The 20681-nt window shown below is 44.1% G+C and overlaps 1 protein-coding gene across 5 annotated transcripts in view; it reads right to left on the bottom strand.

Moving 5' to 3' along the window:
• Positions 1-20681, bottom strand: part of FILIP1 (filamin A interacting protein 1) — a 216174-nt gene that overhangs the window by 79227 nt on the left and 116266 nt on the right. The gene's annotated exons all lie outside the window — the stretch shown is intronic.

Below are 20681 nucleotides of genomic sequence, written 5' to 3' on the forward strand. Positions count from 1 at the left end.
CAAATATTGCAAAGTGCAGGTACTTGGCAATCTTGTTGAAATATGAGCATAATCAAACTGCTTTATCAGTGATTACTACAAGAAAATTATTTTACATAATTCTGATATGAGACATAACATATTTCTTCACAGTTTAGTTACTATAAATCCTGTCAGATCCCCATAATATTGAAATAGTTTTATCTTGCATTCAGTTTAGATGTTAGTGTTAACGCATTGTAGATTATTATGTACCAGACCAGTAGTCTTCTAAAACAATATCCACTAGACTAACATTGGTACTATTATTATTGATACTAGCGCACAACTTAAAATGTGTCAGTTATGGTATTTGTATAATATGTTGTTAAGGTGCTACTACTACCATCAATCAAGTGTCCAATGTAAGTGTAAGAATAAAAAAAATAAAAAAATAATCAATATGCAGGTAATTAAGTGAGTTCCTCAATGTCCAGGTAGTGTAAGTGAGCTCCTCAATGTGCAGGTAGTGCGAGTGAGCTCCTCAATGTGCAGGTAGTGTAAGTGAGTTCCTCAATGTGCAGGTAGTGTAAGTGAGCTCCTCAATGTGCAGGTAGTACGAGTGAGCTCCTCAATGTGCAGGTAGTGTAAGTGAGTTCCTCAATGTGCAGGTAGTGTAAGTGAGCTCCTCAATGTGCAGGTAGTGTAAGTGAGCTCTTCAATCAGCAGGTAGTGTAAGTGAACTCCTCAATGTGCAGGTAGTCTATGTGAGCTCCTCAATGTGCAGGTAGTCTAAAGTAGTTGCTCAATGTGCATGTAGTCTAAGTGAATTCATCAATCTGCAGGTAGTCTAAGTGAGCTCCTCAATGTGCAGGTAGTGTAAGTGAGTTCCTCAATGTGCAGGTAGTCTAAATTAGTTCCTCAATGTGCAGACAGTCTAAGTGAGTTCATCAATGAGCATGTAGTCTAAGTGAGTTCATCAATGAGCAGGTAGTCTAAGTGAGTTCATCAGTATGCAGGTAGTGTGAGTTCATCAGCATGCAGGTAGTCTAAGTGACTTCACCAGTATGCAGGTAGTGTGAGTCACCAATGTTCAGGTAGTCTATGTGAGTTCATCAATGTGCAGGTAGTGTGAGTCCATCAATGTGCATGTAGTCTGTGTGAGTTCATCAATGTGCAGGTAGTCTGTGTGAGTTCATCAATGTGCAGGTAGCGTGAGTTCATCAATCTGCAGTTAGTGTGAGTTCATCAATGTGCAGGTACAGGTGTCTATGTGAGTTCATCAATGTGCAGGTAGCGTGAGTTCATCAATGTGCAGGTAGTGTGAGTTCATCAAAGTGCAGGTACAGTTGTCTGTGTGAGTTCATCAATGTGCAGTTAGTCTGCGTGAGTTCATCAATGTGCAGGTAGTATGAGTTCATCAGTGTGCAGGTAGCGTGAGTTCATCAATCTGCAGGTAGTGTGAGTTCATCAATGTGCAGGTACAGTTGTCTGTGTGAGTTCATCAATGTGCAGGTAGTCTGTGTGAGTTCATCAATGTGCAAGTAGTGTGAGTTCATCAATGTGCAGGTAGTGTGAGTTCATCGATGTGCAGGTAGCATGAGTTCATCAATGTGCAGGTAGTGTGAATTCATCAATGTGCAGGTACAGTTGTCTGTGTGAGTTCATCAATGTGCAGGTAGCGTGAGTTCATCAATGTGCAGGTAGCATGAGTTCATCAATGTGCAGGTAGTGTGAATTCATCAATGTGCAGGTTCAGTTGTCTGTGTGAGTTCATCAATGTGCAGGTAGTGTGAGTTCATCAATGTGCAGGTAGCATGAGTTCATCAATCTGCAGGTAGTGTGAGTACATCAATGTGCAGGTACAGTTGTCTGTGTGAGTTCATCAATGTGCAGGTAGTCTGCGTGAGTTCATCAATGTGCAGGTAGTGTGAGTTCATCAATGTGCAGGCACAGTTGTCTGTGCAAGTTCATCAATGTGCAGGTAGTCTATGTGAGTTCATCAATGTGCAGGTAGTCTGTGTGAGTTCATCAATGTGCAGGTAGTATGAGTTCATCAATGTGCAGGTAGTGTGAGTTCATCAAAGTGCAGGTACAGTTGTCTGTGTGAGTTCATCAATGTGCAGGTAGTCTGTGTGAGTTCATCAATGTGCAGGTAGCTTGAGTTCATCAATGTGCAGGTAGTGTGAGTTCATCAATGTGCAGGTACAGTTGTCTGTGTGAGTTCATTAATGTGCAGGTAGGCTGTGTGAGTTCATCAATGTGCAGGTAGCGTGAGTTCATCAATGTGCAGGTAGCGTGAGTTCATCAATGTGCAGGTAGTGTGAGTTCATCAATGTGCAGGTAGTGTGAGTTCATCAATGTGCAGGTAGAGTGAGTTCATCAATGTGCAGGTACAGTTGTCTGTGAGTTCATCAATGTGCAGGTAGTCTGCGTAAGTTTATCAATGTGCAGGTAGTCTGTGTGAGTTCATAAATGTGCAGGTAGCGTGAGTTCATCAATGTGCAGGTAGCGTGAGTTCATCAATGTGCAGGTAGTGTAAGTTCATCAATGTGCAGGTACAGTTGTCTGTGTGAGTTCATTAATGTGCAGGTAGTCTGTGTGAGTTCATCAATGTGCAGGTAGCGTGAGTTCATCAATATGCAGGTAGCGTGAGTTCATCAATGTGCAGGTAGTGTGAGTTCATCAATGTGCAGGTAGTGTGAGTTCATCAATGTGCAGGTACAGTTGTCTGTGTGAGTTCATCAATGCGCAGGTAGTCTACAGAATGTGAGTTCATCAAATGTGAAACAGTATTTTTAAAGGCCCAGGAATCAGCATCCCAGGGATTCACACCTCCAATCAAACATGAGTTTCAAACAATCTACAGACGCCAGCTGCACCCATGGTAAGAATATCGCTGAGGATAGATAGGAGACAAGATGCCAACCAGGTGTAGTATTTTATATGAATATGGTGCTGAATACAAGTGAAAATAATTTCTTGTTTCAAAGATGTATTGAAATGATGCTTATCTGAGTATCTGAAACATCAATAGGTATCTGTCAACTTCTGAATCTGTCCCTTACATCCAAATAGAGTAATATAAAATAGACTAGCATCTACATTTAGCAGAGAGGAGAATAAACCCTTTTTATGCAAAGACTGGAAGCCTTACAGCTCTACCATTGGTGGTGCCAATGTCAAGTTAGTGTGAGGATTTGAACTCTGGGCTCCTGCCTCTGGATGCTGCTGCTCCTACTGTCTGAACTGTATAGCTTTTGGACAGGTCCTTGCTATACCCAGCCCAGAACCCAGCTGAGTCTACCTCCCACTGAATTTCTTTCTAAACCAGCCCTGTCACATCCTCATTGCCAGATTGTTGTGCTTTGGCCCAATAATGGCATTGCTGCTGTTCCTGATGCATTCTGTCATGTTTAAGATGTGTATCTGTGCCAGTTTGCACACAACATTACCTCAACCTTTTTCACTGATCTGCCTAACTGCATACCAAACCTGACTACCTCTGTCCATTCTGTGCTCTTTGACCCTATCTCAGTTTGCCTTCCTTTCCTGCTACTGGACTTTCTGACTCCACAATATTCATAAGATGAATGTCTACACCATGCATACATATAAATTAACTTACTATGACCAAAGACAGAATGTGACTGAATCACAAAGCAATGGACCCAGAGGTAGCAAATTTTCAGCATCACAGTGGAACACCCCACAGTTTCTCCATAATAAAACAGCTCACATGCTCGACACAAGGGGCAACATTGTGCCCCAATATACCATTGACTTATTGTAAGATAATAAAGAACATACAGTGGAACGTCTCAACGCCATGCCTAAAATAATTTCCAAATATAATAAACTGTCAATGTCCTTACTATCCACTAGGCCAGCCCACTGCCTATTTTGGCTAGTGTAATCTATATAGTGCAACCTAGATGTTATCTGTAACTCAACTTGTAGCGCATGGAGGATAGATGTATGTGAAACATCTGTATGCAGAAGAGGATAGGATGTACCACATCTCTGGGCCCCATCTCCATATTTTTGCTAGGGGGCCATGAACTGTTCCACACCTGGATAGAGTGGTACAGCTTGTTCTAAATGTCTGTGTCAAGTTGTCTATCTTCTGAAAAGATATACCACTACTGATGAGTGTGAGACACCCCCACCCCCACTACCACCACCAGAGGCAGTTTAAGAGAAGAGAGGGGCCATGTACTGTCGCCATGTGGGCCTATCTCGTCTTTGGCAGTGCAGTAGATTCTGGCTGTGCCAGGCTCTACTGCGTATGTGCAGGTCTCCGGGTACATGGCGCTCACACCATGTTCCCAGTGACTTCTGCACATGGGCAAATCTCTGAGAAAACCTTAGCTGCTCTGCAAGACTATGAAAAGATAAGTATAATTATATGGGTGAAGAATATGGGGTGGGGGCCGCTCACTCAGCACCCAGGACCGACGCAATGCAGTAAGCCAGTGAATTCTAACTATATGAAGCTACTTGTAATTGTCAGTATAAGCCATTGTAGCTGAGCAGTTCTATGTAGTGTTTGGCTGCTGGATATTGGATGTGTGGCTACACACTACATACATTTGTCTAGCTGCAAAGGTTTTAAACTAACAATTACAAGTAGCTTCATATAATTAGAATTCACTGATTTCTAATGCAGGAGCAAATAGCTCCATGTGAAGGTGTCTAACTGCAATGTAAGAGGTGGGTTCAAGTCCTGGGTATGACAGAGGATTGGTGTCCAAATCTATTTTCTTGGAGTGTTTTGAATGTCACTATAGGTGTTCTATATATATTTACAAAGAACCGTGATGGTCCGAGAAGCCATTCATGGGTGTGTTTGGACAGTTTTTCAAACAGAGATTTACTAAAGGCAAACATGGGAGTAAAATCATGATTCTCTCTGCAAAACACGGGTGAAAAGACAAATAGAACTAAATACACTGAACCAAACTCGCAAGTAGTGTCTATAGACAGGAATACAACACCGGCATTTACCAAGAATTGTGATTGTAAACACAGGTGTAACCTAAGCAAACTCAGGCCATAACAGAAGTTTAAGATAGACCCCCTCCTGAGCAGCATGTTTAGCAGAAACATACACAGATCAGTGTGACCTGTGCTTGTTTCTGATTGTAATAAAGGAAATAAATGCTTAATATAAAACAATGTGGGGTCCCCCTCCCAAGCATAACCAGCACCAGGCTTTATTAGATGGTCCTGGTTCAGGAAATATGGAAGAAAAATGGTGTGGGGGTTCAGCCGCGGCATTTCCCATAGAAATGTATGGGCGGACCATTCATTGGATGAGAGTGGTGATCCCCTGGATCTCTCAGCCAATAAAGGTTTCCCCCATAGACTTCAATAGTGGGAATAACCCCGCGGTTCCCACCATTGGGAGGAGACCCCACCTCTCCAGGGATCCCCAGCCTGGGCTGACTAGTGGGAGGTGATGGGCACTAGGTTTGCCCCAAGCTACGCCAGCATCTTTATGGGAGCTTAGGAGGAGGGGTTAGTTTGGAGCAACAACCCCTATTGGGCAAACCTAGTGTCCTGGTCTAGGTATATAGACGATATATTTTTTTTATCTGGCAGGGCGGGAGAACTCTTCTAGATGAATTCAGGCATTTATTTAACCTTTGATGTTCAATTAGAGAGTTTTAACTTTTTAGATGTTACCGTCTGTACAGAGCAAGGAAAAGTATGTACTAACACATTTCAAAAGCCAACTGACTCTTTGTCTTATATCAAGGCAAGCAGCTGCCATCATACCCAATGGCTGACCTCCATTCCTGGAGGACAGTTTAAAAGCTAAAGACGCAATGGTTCTAATATAGACATTTTTAAGGAACAAGCACATAGGATAAAAAAAATCATTTTTAGATAGTGGATATCAAGAAGAGAATGTCACTAGAAGCTCTAAATTAGCAGATGAGGCCAATAGAGATGACTTACTTATTCTGAAACCAAAACCCCTAAAAGATGAGAAATTTCAATGGGTCTTTATAACAAATTTCACTTCACAACATAAAGAAGTTTGGCAAATTTTTAGAAAACACTGGTCTATATTATGGAGAGATCCCATTTTGGGAAAGATTATCCCTTCAAAACCAATACATACGGTATCTATAGGAAGGCTGCAAATCTCAGAACCAAATTAGTGAGAAGTGCTCATTTGGGTTTGGGAGACAACACTGAACAGATCAAATCTAATGGTTTCTATAGGTGTGGCCTGTGCTTGGGTTGCAGGAATATTAAGAAATCATATGGAGATAGGAAAGTGGAGGAACTGAAGATCAATGGCATCAAACACAGGATACTAGAGTTTATCAAGTGCAATACAAAATTTTTTATTTATGCCATTGAATGCAAATGTGGAAAATTTTACATAGGACAAACATCTAGAAGTTTAAAAATCAGGCTAGGAGAACACTTACACAATATACATAAGGGCCTAGATTCCCACTCCCTTTCTGCTCACTTTAAAGGTATACATAATTGCTGCACTGAGGATATTAAAAACTTTTATGGTATTGAAACAGTAAGAGATTCAGTGAGATGTAAGGATAGTCAGTCCCTACTTGCAAGGGAGGAGATTAAATGTATTTTTCTAATGATAAAACCCTCCTACCCCTGGGTCTTAATCAACACTTTGAGGTGAAATGGTTTTTATAATGGTCTTATGCTTTTTATCTACTATTTATGGTTGTGGTGCTTATCACCTTCTGGATGTGCGTGATATTATATTTTATCTGCAAGGTTTTTATTTGATTGGGTCTTTTTTATCCTATTTAGGAGGTTTCAGTTCATTCCCCCATCTTTTAATTATTATATATTTTAAAGGAATTTTTGAGTGTATTTATGTCAATGTATTATGAACCTCTTTTTAGAATGGCCGTTATTTTTACTATGTTTATTCTATCACTACATTAATATTATATTCTTCATATTTTATTGTTTTTGTTGAGGTATCCCTGGCAATGGATCACATCAATGGTATTCTAAAAACCAGGAAATGGGTCAACCGGGAGTATCATTATGACATTATGACCGGAACTATTGAGAGACTGCGCTTGAGGGTAGCGTTTCTGGGACTTAAGGGAGCCACATGTGGTTGTGCCACCCCTCCTTATCCGGTTGTGCCCCATGTGCGGCGAAGAGGACTCTGGACGAGACGTCACTTTCGGTGTTCGGACCGGAAGTCAGAAAGACACAGCGCCATACAGCATTGTGGTGACGGGAACATGGATTAACACCCTGTGGACTTATAGGACTCGTTTTAAATTATTGCCGGAGGCATGCTACAGGGATACATTTTTAATTGACGATCGTTGATTAATTATGTTGGATATTTATTGCTGCTCTCGTGTGTAGGTCCCATACACCTTGACAAAGATCTAGTGGTTAGATCGAAATGCGTTGGTGGAGGGACACTTACACTTGATGTATTGGCCTACTACAAGAGGAATATCTGGGGTTGTGATCTGTGGAAGTCTGGACCCTACTTAATACGCTTCAGATTATAATTGATTGCCATCTGCTCCCTACTACTTATAGTAGTGTTATCATTAAGTTGTTTTTAGTTTCAATAAATTAATTATTTTAACAAGTCCTTAGTTCCCTTTGTTTATGGTACCCTGTTATACTGTAATGGAGGCTGGGGTATCGAAACCCAGGAGAAATGTATTATCCAAATAATCCTTTTATCCAAATAAACCTTTATGTGTATTATGAAGATAATGCACATGTGAGTAGGGTGCGCCTCGTTTTCACCATTTCGACCGTTCTTTCTTTGGGAGAACAAATTAGTAGACTAAAAGAAACCTTTATGAGTGTTTCTATCCCCCACTTTCTAGTGAGTGGGGTACACGCTATTATTTATCACAGAGGATATATAGCGACATTATCTTTTAGACTATTGATACAGATTGTATTAGACATATGTTTTTGTGTCCTATTTTTACATGAACTTCTGATGATGTTCTGAACGGACTGCTCTCATATCCAGAGGACTTTACTGACTATTTCTTTACTCTTGTCCGGATGTCATTTAAAATTTGAGTATTCATTTATATTATACTTATAAGTTTTGCACCAGCGCCATCCAATGTTCAGCACCTTTGGTTTATTATTCTATGTGTTTGAGCGTGTAGTGATACTCATGAGTCTGAATTGTGGGAGGCAGCAGGTGTTTGCGCACTCACTAGGCATTCCATTTATTTTGATATAGTGTAGGGGAGTGATGCATGGTTTGGCCGTGGGGACCCTGTGAAGCATGTCCCCTGGCTGTGGCATTACACCCCCGCTAGTAAGAGCCCGGTGTTGGTTGATGGAAATATGGGAGAACCCTATGCATTTTTTCCCCATATTTCCTCAACCAGGACTGGCTCAGGAGCCCAGTGCTGGTTCATTGAAATATGGGGGACCCCCACGCTACTTTTCCTCTGTATTTCCTGAATCAGGACCAGCTCAAAAAGCCTTGTGCTGGTCAAGCTTGGGCAGGGGGACCCCACGTCATGTTTTTTTTTCTATTTTTTCAACTTCCTTTTTCTTACACTATACACACACAAGCCTGCACAGATCTCACTGATATGTGCAGCCAGGGGCCCGAGTCAAAGGAGGGGGGCATGACCTACTTGCAGTAGGCATTTCCACGCTCCCTTAGGATTTGTTTAAAAAAAAAGACTTTTGCACGCTGGGGAGGGGGGCGCTGTGAGCCCCCCAGCCCGGCGCAAAGCCACAGGGAGGTGCGATCAGCGTGATCGCTACCCCCACAGGCATAGGAGACTTCTGTGCTGGGCTGCTGTGATTTAAGAGGGAGGAGCAGTGACACTTGACCCAGGCCCCCCACCGGGCCCCTTCAGCAGCCCGTGCCCAGGTAATTAGAACCCGCCTCCCCCCCTTTCGGCTCTTCAGTGTGCAAAATGGGCGCAACTACCATGGGTGTAAGGGATGCAGCTGCTATGGGGCACAGAGCTTAGGGGGGCCCATCTCCCTTGTCAAATTTACATGTGTTATATATATTTTTTTCACCATTGGGGCCCTTACAAAATTTTGCAGGCTGCATGTTCTGGTGTATATGCCTGCGGTCAGACACAGGGAACATGGGGAGAAAACACGATCTCATACACCTTTGGAAAACACGATTCAGCAAAACATGATTCTTGGTAAATTTGAGTGTTTCAGTGATAAAACTCTCCCGTGTCCTTGCGATGCTGAGCATGTTGAAACTTTAGGCCCCTAAGTGTGTGTGTGTGTGTGTGTGTGTGACACCTATATATATATATATTAGGGGTGTGCACCGGCCACTTTTCGTGTTTTGTGTTTTGGTTTTGGATCTGGATCTTTCTTCGTGTTTTGGATCTGGATTGGTTTTGCCAAAACCACCCTTCCGTGTTTTGGGTTCTGGGTTTTGTGTTTTGGATCTGTATTTTTTTGAAAAAAAGCATAAAAACAGCTAAAATCACAGAATTTGTAGGTTTTTCTGCTCCTATGCTATTATTAACCTCAATAACCTTAATTTCCACTCATTTCCAGTCTATTCTGAACACCTCACACCTCACAATAGTGTTTTTATGTCCAAAAGGTTGCACCGAGGTAGCTGGATGACTATGCTAAGCGACACGAGTGGGCGGCACAAACACGTGACCCATCTAGGAGTGACACTGCAGTGGCAGGCAGGATGGCAGTTAGAAAAACTAGGCCCCAAACTGTACATAATGCAAAGAAAAAAAGAGGTGCAAGATGGAATTGTCCTTGGGCCCTCCCACCCACCCTTATGTTGTATAAACAGGACATGCACACTTTAACAAATCAATCATTTCAGCGCCAGGGTCTGCCACACAACTGTGGCTGAAATGATTGGTTCGTTTGGGCCCCCACAAAACAAGCTGGCAATTAATGTGTCCCTGCACAAACTGGCTCTACGGAGGCAAGATGTCATCCTCATCCTCCTCATCCACCGATTCCTCACCCTCTTCAGTGTGTACATCCTCATCCTCACAAAGTATTAACTCGTCCCCACTTGAATCCACCACCACAGGTCCCTCTGTACCTTCTGGAGGCTGGTCTCCCTGGAAGAGCTGATAATTCATTTTGATGAACATCATCTTCTCCACATTCTGTGGAAGCAACCTCCTACGCCTTTCGCTGACAAGGTTCCCGGCTGCACTAAACACTCTTTCGGAGTACACACTGGAGGGGGGGCAACTCAGGTAAAATAGAGCCAGTTTGTACAGGGGCCTCCAAATTGCCTCTTTTTCCTGCCAGTACAGGTATGGACTGTCTGACATGCCTACTTGGATGCTGTCACCGATGTAATCCTCCACCATTCTGTCAATGGTGACAGTATCATATGCAGTGACAGTAGACATGTCAGAAATTGTTGCCAGGTCCTTCAGTCCGGACCAGATGTCCAAACTTGGTCCTGCCTGCCCTGCATCACCGCCAGCGGGTTGCTTAGGATACCTAAGTTTTTTCCTGGCAGCCCCAGTTGCGGGAGAAAATGAAGAAGGAGCCGTTGACGTGTCACGTTCCGCTTCAGCTGACAGTGTGTTCACCAGCAGGTCTTTGCACCTCTGCAGGCTTGTGTCGGCCGGAAAGAGAGACACCACATAGGCTTTAAACCTAGGATCGAGCACGGTGGCCAAAATGTAGTGGTCTGATTTCAACAGATTGACCACCCTGGAATCCTGGCAAAGCGAATGAAGGGCTTCATCCACAAGTCCCACATGCCGAGCGGAATCGCTCCGTCTTAGCTCCTCCTTCACTTTCTCCAGCTGCTTCTGCAAAAGCCTGATGAGGGGAATGACCTGACTCAAGCTGGCAGTGTCTGAACTGACTTCACGTGTGGCAAGTTCGAAGGGCTGAAGAACCTTGCACAACACGGAAATCATTCTCCACTGCGCTTGAGTCAGGTGCATACCCCCTCCTTTGCCTATGTCATAGGTGGATGTATAGGCTTGTATGGCCTTTTGCTGCTCCTCCATCCTCTGAAGCATATAGAGGGTTGAGTTCCACCGCGTCACAACCTCTTGCTTCAGGTGATGGCGGGGCAGGTTCAAGAGTGTTTGCTGGCGCTCCAGTCTTCGGCACGCAGTCGCTGAATGGCGAAAGTGGCCAGAAATTTTTCGGGCCACCCAAAGCGTCTCCTGCACGCCCCTGTCGCTTTTCAGAAAATTCTGCACCACCAAGTTTATTGTGTGAGCAAAACATGGGACGTGCTGGAATTTGCCCAGATGTAATGCCCGCACAATATTGGTGGCGTTGTCAGATATCACAAATCCCCAGGAGAGTCTAAGTGGGGTAAGCCACTGGGCGATGATTTCCCTCAGTTTCTCTAAGAGGTTGTCGGCGGTGTGCCTCTTACTGAAACCGGTGATACACAGCGTAGCCTGCCTTGTAACGAGCTGGCGTTTCTGAGATGCTGCTACTGGTGACGCTGCTGCTGTTGCTGCGTAAGGTGATACATCTACCCAGTGGGCTGTCACAGTCATATAGTCCTTAGTCTGCCCTGTTCCACTTGTCCACATGTCCGTGGTTAAGTGGACATTGTGTACAACGGCATTTTTCAGGACACTGAGGACACTTTTTCTGACGTTTCTGTACAGTCTCGGTATCGCCTGCCTAGTGAAGTGGAATCTAGACGGGATTTGGAACCGGGGACACACTACCTCCATCAATTGTCTAAATCCCACTGCACTAATGGCGGATACCGGACGCACGTCTAACACCAACATAGCAGTCAAGGCCTCAGTTATACGTTTTGCTTCAGGATGACTGCTGTCGTACTTCATCCTCCTCGCTAAGGACTGTTGGAGGGTCAATTGTTTAGTAAAAGTAGTGGTGTTCCTACTTCCTCTCTGGGATGATGAACGACTCCCAGCAGCAGCAGCAACAGCAGCAGCGGCAGCAGTAGGCGTAGCAATGCAGGATCCTCCGGAGGAATCCCGGATAGGAGAGTCAGTCATGCCAGTGATATGGCCTGCAGGACTACTTCCGATCCTGACTAAGGAGGAAATTGACGAGGAGGGAGTTGACGGTGTGGTTTGCAGGCGCTTGGATACAACAGGACAACGGGATTTAGGTGTCCCTGGACTGCTTACGGTCTGAGCCAAAGTTTCTGAACTTGACAGTAACTTTTTATGAACGCGCTGCAGGTGCCGTATAAGGGAGGATGTTCCTAGGTGGTTGACGTCCCTACCCCTACTTATTTCACCTTTACATATGGTACATATGGCAAGACAGTTGTTGTCCGGATTTGGATAGAAATATTGCCAGACCAAAGAGGTGGAATGTTTGGTCTTCTGCCCAGGCATGACCGTGATGGGCTTTTTCATCCCACGGACAACAACTGTCTCCCCCGGAGCCTGATTTAAACAAACCACATCACCATCAGAATCCTCCTCGCCAACTTCCTCCTCAGCGCCAGCTACACCAGTATCCTCATCCTGTTGTACTTCAACAGTGACATCTTCAATTTGCATATCAGCAAGTGGACTGTGGGTGCTCCTTTCAGCACTTGCAGGGGGCGTGCAAATGGTGGAAAGAGCCACCTCTTCCCGTCCAGTGCTGGGAAGGTCAGGCATCGCAACCACCACCACACTTGGACTCTCTTTGGGGATTTGTGATATCTTCTTAGAAAGCACAGTTCTTCGCTGTGCTTTTGCCAGCTTAACTCTTTTGATTTTTTTAGTGGGAGGAGTGCTTCCATCGTCATGTGAAGCTGAACCACTAGTCATGAACATACTAGGGATCGACCTTAGCCGTTCCTTGCCACTCCGTGTCGTAAATGGCATATTGGCAAGTTTACGTTTCTCTTCAGCTGATTTAAATGTCTTTTTCAAGGTCATTTTCCTGAACTTTGCCATTTGGGATTGTATGTGCCCTCTACTATGACATTGGGCATCGGCCTTGGCAGACGACGTTGATGGCATGTTATCGTCTATGTCATGACTAGTGGCAGCAGCTTCAGCACTAGGAGGAAGTGGTTCTTGATCTTTCTCTATTTTATTTTTATCGGAGAAAGTTTGGTCCTCCATTTATGTTATATCGATTTGATATATACGTGCGGCTAAACACAGAAAATAAATTTTTTTTTGGTTCGGACTGGAGTGTACTTTGTGGGTTACAGCACCCTTTAACGGTCAAGCCAGCCGGCCCTTTACTTATGACACAGGCGCACTCTTGGCACTACTTTGTTGATGCACGTGCGGCTACTGCGCACACAATTCACAAACACAGAAAATAATTTTTTTTTGGTTTGGACTGGAGTGTACTTTGGGGGTTACAGCACCCTTTAACGGTCAAGCCAGCCGGCCCTTTACTTATGACACAGGCGCACGCTTGGCACTACTTTGTTGATGCACGTGCGGCTACTGCGCACACAATTCACAAACACAGAAAATAATTTTTTTTTTGGTTTGGACTGGAGTGTACTTTCGGGGGTTACAGCACCCTTTAACGGTCAAGCCAGCCGGCCCTTTACTTATGACACAGGCGCACGCTTGGCACTACTTTGTTGATGCACGTGCGGCTACTGCGCACACAATTCACAAACACAGAAAATAATTTTTTTTTTGGTTTGGACTGGAGTGTACTTTCGGGGGTTACAGCACCCTTAACGGTCAAGCCAGCCGGCCCTTTACTTATGACACAGGCGCACGCTTGGCACTACTTTGTTGATGCACGTGCGGCTACTGCGCACACAATTCACAAACACAGAAAATAATTTTTTTTTTGGTTTGGACTGGAGTGTACTTTCGGGGGTTACAGCACCCTTAACGGTCAAGCCAGCCGGCCCTTTACTTATGACACAGGCGCACGCTTGGCACTACTTTGTTGATGCACGTGCGGCTACTGCGCACACAATTCACAAACACAGAAAATAATTTTTTTTTTGGTTTGGACTGGAGTGTACTTGGGGGTTACAGCACCCTTTAACGGTCAAGCCAGCCGGCCCTTTACTTATGACACAGGCGCACGCTTGGCACTACTTTGTTGATGCACGTGCGACTACTGCGCACACAATTCACAAACACAGAAAATAATATTTTTTTTGGTTTGGACTGGAGTGTACTTTCGGGGGTTACAGCACCCTTAACGGTCAAGCCAGCCGGCCCTTTACTTATGACACAGGCGCACGCTTGGCACTACTTTGTTGATGCACGTGCGGCTACTGCGCACACAATTCACAAACACAGAAAATAATTTTTTTTTTGGTTTGGACTGGAGTGTACTTTCGGGGGTTACAGCACCCTTAACGGTCAAGCCAGCCGGCCCTTTACTTATGACACAGGCGCACGCTTGGCACTACTTTGTTGATGCACGTGCGACTACTGCGCACACAATTCACAAACACAGAAAATAATATTTTTTTGGGTTTGGACTGGAGTGTACTTTCGGGGGTTACAGCACCCTTAACGGTCAAGCCAGCCGGCCCTTTACTTATGACACAGGCGCACGCTTGGCACTACTTTGTTGATGCACGTGCGGCTACTGCGCACACAATTCACAAACACAGAAAATAATTTTTTTTTTGGTTTGGACTGGAGTGTACTTTCGGGGGTTACAGCACCCTTAACGGTCAAGCCAGCCGGCCCTTTACTTATGACACAGGCGCACGCTTGGCACTACTTTGTTGATGCACGTGCGGCTACTGCGCACACAATTCACAAACACAGAAAATAATTTTTTTTTGGTTTGGACTGGAGTGTACTTTGGGGGTTACAGCACCCTTTAACGGTCAAGCCAGCCGGCCCTTTACTTATGACACAGGCGCACGCTTGGCACTACTTTGTTGATGCACGTGCGGCTACTGCGCACACAATTCACAAACACAGAAAATAATTTTTTTTTTGGTTTGGACTGGAGTGTACTTTCGGGGGTTACAGCACCCTTTAACGGTCAAGCCAGCCGGCCCTTTACTTATGACACAGGCGCACGCTTGGCACTACTTTGTTGATGCACGTGCGGCTACTGCGCACACAATTCACAAACACAGAAAATAATTTTTTTTTTGGTTTGGACTGGAGTGTACTTTCGGGGGTTACAGCACCCTTAACGGTCAAGCCAGCCGGCCCTTTACTTATGACACAGGCGCACGCTTGGCACTACTTTGTTGATGCACGTGCGGCTACTGCGCACACAATTCACAAACACAGAAAATAATTTTTTTTTTGGTTTGGACTGGAGTGTACTTTCGGGGGTTACAGCACCCTTAACGGTCAAGCCAGCCGGCCCTTTACTTATGACACAGGCGCACTCTTGGCACTACTTTGTTGATGCACGTGCGGCTACTGCGCACACAATTCACAAACACAGAAAATAATTTTTTTTTGGTTTGGACTGGAGTGTACTTTGGGGGTTACAGCACCCTTTAACGGTCAAGCCAGCCGGCCCTTTACTTATGACACAGGCGCACGCTTGGCACTACTTTGTTGATGCACGTGCGGCTACTGCGCACACAATTCACAAACACAGAAAATAATTTTTTTTTTGGTTTGGACTGGAGTGTACTTTCGGGGGTTACAGCACCCTTTAACGGTCAAGCCAGCCGGCCCTTTACTTATGACACAGGCGCACGCTTGGCACTACTTTGTTGATGCACGTGCGGCTACTGCGCACACAATTCACAAACACAGAAAATAATTTTTTTTTTGGTTTGGACTGGAGTGTACTTGGGGGTTACAGCACCCTTTAACGGTCAAGCCAGCCGGCCCTTTACTTATGACACAGGCGCACGCTTGGCACTACTTTGTTGATGCACGTGCGACTACTGCGCACACAATTCACAAACACAGAAAATAATATTTTTTTTGGTTTGGACTGGAGTGTACTTTCGGGGGTTACAGCACCCTTAACGGTCAAGCCAGCCGGCCCTTTACTTATGACACAGGCGCACGCTTGGCACTACTTTGTTGATGCACGTGCGGCTACTGCGCACACAATTCACAAACACAGAAAATAATTTTTTTTTTGGTTTGGACTGGAGTGTACTTTCGGGGGTTACAGCACCCTTAACGGTCAAGCCAGCCGGCCCTTTACTTATGACACAGGCGCACGCTTGGCACTACTTTGTTGATGCACGTGCGACTACTGCGCACACAATTCACAAACACAGAAAATAATATTTTTTTTGGTTTGGACTGGAGTGTACTTTCGGGGGTTACAGCACCCTTAACGGTCAAGCCAGCCGGCCCTTTACTTATGACACAGGCGCACGCTTGGCACTACTTTGTTGATGCACGTGCGGCTACTGCGCACACAATTCACAAACACAGAAAATAATTTTTTTTTTGGTTTGGACTGGAGTGTACTTTCGGGGGTTACAGCACCCTTAACGGTCAAGCCAGCCGGCCCTTTACTTATGACACAGGCGCACGCTTGGCACTACTTTGTTGATGCACGTGCGGCTACTGCGCACACAATTCACAAACACAGAAAATAATTTTTTTTTTGGTTTGGACTGGAGTGTACTTTCGGGGGTTACAGCACCCTTAACGGTCAAGCCAGCCGGCCCTTTACTTATGACACAGGCGCACGCTTGGCACTACTTTGTTGATGCACGTGCGGCTACTGCGCACACAATTCACAAACACAGAAAATATATTATTTTTTTAGCACTTGGGGGGAGCACCCCTGATGGACAGAGCACCCCCTGGACAACACTACAGCACTCCTTTAGGACTGGGACACTGCACAGGACTTTGGAGTGGACACAGCCCCTATGGAGAACTGACTGCACAACACAGTCCAGCCAGCCCCTATGGACTTTGAAGTAGTGGACACAGCCCCTATTAACAACAGCAGCACAGCACAACACAGCCAGCCCCTATGGACTTTGAAGTAGTGGACAACAGCAGCACTACACTACACTACACTACACAGCCCTAACTCCCACCCTCCCTCTTCACTGTCCACAGCCGAGTGAGAAAATGGCGCCGACGTGTGTACCTTATATAGGATCCAAAACCCGCGAGACTCGGAAGGCGGGAAGATGACGTTTTGCCTCGATTTCAGATCCGAGTCAGGCGGGAAAAGTCGAGCCTGACTCGGATCGGACTCGGATCGGGGGGGCTCGGGGGGGTTCGGATTTCAGAAATCCGAACCCGCTCACCCCTAATATATATATATATATATATATATATATATATATCAAGAACCCAGTTAAAGGTGATAGAAGAGACAAGAGAGAGGGAAAAACGCAGAGATTAAGAGGTATATTTACTAAAGTGAGAGTTTTTAGAAGTGGAGGTGTTGCCCATATCAACAAATCAGATTCTAGCTATTATCTACTAGAGGGTGCTAGGTAAATGTTAAGTAGAATCTGATTGGTTGTTATGGGCAACATCTCCACTTCTAAAACTCTCACTTTAATAACTATACCTCTAAGAGCAAAATAGAAATCCAAACAAGTGTATTGTAAAGAGACATGCCAAGAAGACATATTTGTAGTTGGGCACAAATTTATAGTTTGCAGGGGGCGCCAAACACCCTAGCCTGTGAGATTAGAGTCACAGGATTTTCAGCACACTTCAACAGCTAATATAAATAAGACATATTTGCAAGAAGTAGGAGGCAAAATGGAGTGGCACAGACTCATTGCAGTTATTTTATAGGAATGTTATGTTAATAACTTGGTTTAGAACACTGCATGACCTGTCCTCTTTAAGGCATTAAGTTTTATTCCCTTTCGCATGCATTAGTTGAAGGTCACTGATCTGCTCTCTCAGTTGGCATCAGGTTCTGTACTTAAGAAAGATTATTAAGTGGTAGTATCTCTTACTCTGCGCTAACAGCTAATCTGACCCCAGTGAGTAATCTTCTCCATGTATTTACAAGTAAATTCAAACAGCAAATAAGCACAAGATGTTTTTCTGCTATGGAACAAAATAGTATTTTGATTCTCAATATCATTTACAGTGACAGCAAATGGAAAATTGTACTTAAATATTTCTCATTAGAAGTAAACGAGTTTTATTTACATGATCACAGCACACAGCTTTTATTATTATTATGATTATTATCAGTTATTGCATTGATTTGAAAGGCACCACAGAATTCTGCTGCACCATACAGAGGAAACAATGGATTCACATAATGGCGACATACAGGGTGGACAGAAAGGAATGCAGATGTGACAACAAAGAGTAGGGGGAGTTTTCACACGAGAGAACTAGTCTAGTGTTGGTAGTGAGTAGTGTTACAGTGGGCGGTAGTGAGATGCTGTTTTGTACCCGGATATATTAGCACCCTGCATCCTGCGCCTCACTCCATCTGTTCTCTGCTTTCTCCAGCACCTCGGTTACCCCCATAACCCAACAAATGATGGGCTCCTAAGCCCTACTCTCTTTGTTTTTTCTGATAATTCTTTTTATCAGCTGTCTCTTGGCTCCTCTTCGCTGCCAATGATGTGACCACATGATATCACCTGTGCTATAGATAACAGGGAACCAGGAACAGGAAGTAAGGCACCACATGTGTCTTCAGGACTTTGTACATATCTTCAAGACACTGGACTGGCCCTTAGGTGTCCTCCATACTGGGCACTGGTGTCACCGGGGCAGAAGTCATGGCAGCACCCTCGATATTGAACTGGTGGAATGGTCAGTGGTAAATACTAAAGTAATACAATAAAATAATAAGATTGCATGGTTGTTTTGAGTTTGACCCAACAGGCAAATCACCAAAGGTAATTGAAATAATTAGAGAAGCTTGGTATCATATTCTGCTCCTTCTGGCTGAGGGACGTTGTGAGATGCTCTGCAGACCACATTTTCATGCATTGTCTACACCCTTTGGTGCTTCCTCCTACTATGTGTAGCTAAGTCATTGTCTCAGGTAGAAAAATGTCTCTTTAGAGAAACATTCACTCCTATTCCTTGCACAAGTTCTCTTCTCCCATTGGAGATATTGTTTAAGACCTTTGCCTCTACCATGACCAGTTACTCACATCTGTCTGCTCTGACACTATGGACTGATAATATATATAACATTAGGAGGATTGAGTTTCGGGTCAGGACCCCTAGGGCTAACTGGGATGCTGGTAGTAATACATGCTACACCTACCTAATTTTTTGCAACATCTTTAGCTAATATTCCTCCTCTTTGAGGTCAGACTGCGGGTGTATTTTGAGAAATGCACCTATTTGATATTTTAAAGCATTACAGGGAGTGTGACCGCAATACATAGGGGAGATGGATCAAGCCTTCTAAAGAGTGGAGATGTACCCACAGCACCCAATAAGCTTCTTTCAGATTATACTGCCCAGCATTTGCTTTGGAATGTGTTACTGGTGAATAACATTAGTTAAATTAAATCTTTCAAATGTTCTTTTTATTTCTTCAATTTAAATGTGGCATAACATGAGCTGGGTGCAATGTGTGGCATATTTTGAACTGGGGGCACTGTAATATGGCATAATATGAACTGGAGGTACTTTGTGGATGATATGAACTGGGGGCACACTAAAGTGGTGTAATAAGAGCTGGGGGCACTAAAATGGGGGGTATATTTACTAAAGTGCAGGTTTTAGAAGTGGAGATGTTGCCCATAGCAACCAATCAGATTCTACTTTAAATTTATCTAGCACCTCCTAGAAGGTAATAACTAGAATCTGATTGGTTGCTATGGGCAACATCTCCACTTCTAAAAACCCGCACTTTAGTAAATACACCCCATGGTGTTGGAAGTCAATTAATTAAAAAGTTAAGTTACAGTAAGCAATGAAAATAAGATAACATAAGTGAATTACATGGTGGAGGGATAAATGTGTAATAGGAAACAAAGTAAACAAGTAATAAAAATAATAATACAGTCATTTTTTTTATTATATTAGAGGAGGGTGAATGAGAGTCATACTCAGAAAATAATGTATAACTTACTAAATGTATGCTGCATTATATTGGTGGAAGTCCATTTTAATTATCAAATGAACTCATCTCAGTCATAGCAGCAGAATTTTGTATCTAATTATAGATCTCATTTGATTGATTATATATCATGTTTTTGTGTTGGAATACTGTTTGCTCACACCACAGTATCATATACAAAGGCCCTGAGTAGAAATTAAGAGAGTCTGTATACATAACTGATTTCTTGATGTATGCCGGGTACACAAGGAACGATGTGCTGCATCAACGATATTGCCAAACGATTTCTCTTGAACTGTCTGTAGTGCAGGACAAACGATATTGGGTGTACACACTGAGAGACATCTATGATAGATATCTTTCAGTGAAGTCATCCTGCCAGATCGCTGAACAGGCAATTCTTGAAGATATCGTCTAAATTGGCCTGCATGTATGGACGACCAAAATATCGTTACTGTCCAGCGGGAGCGCGCATCGTTGGTCGTTCGTTGCATACACATGGAATGATATGAATGATATATCGTTGAACGATATCGTTATCGTTCATATCGTTCAAAGATATCGTCTCATGTGTATGCCCCGTTAGGGAGACCACATATATACATATTGTATGGGATGTAGTCATATGACCAGCGTCCACCGGCATTTCAATCCCATTCCTATTGTACTGTAGTTATAAAACAAGCGAGTTACATTGCACTCAGCATTTCCCTTTCTGCACTGCAGAGCCTCAGTGTCCTGTGCTTTGTTACCTGTTGTGTGTTCTGTAGTTACTTTGGGGGTCATTCAGACCCACTCGCGAGTGCAGGACGCTTGCAAGCGGGTCGATGTTCCCCCACTTT

Source organism: Taudactylus pleione, unplaced genomic scaffold (assembly GCF_031769625.1).
Source record: "Taudactylus pleione unplaced genomic scaffold, aTauple2 ptg000015l, whole genome shotgun sequence".
NCBI classification, from domain to species: Eukaryota; Metazoa; Chordata; class Amphibia; order Anura; family Myobatrachidae; genus Taudactylus; species Taudactylus pleione.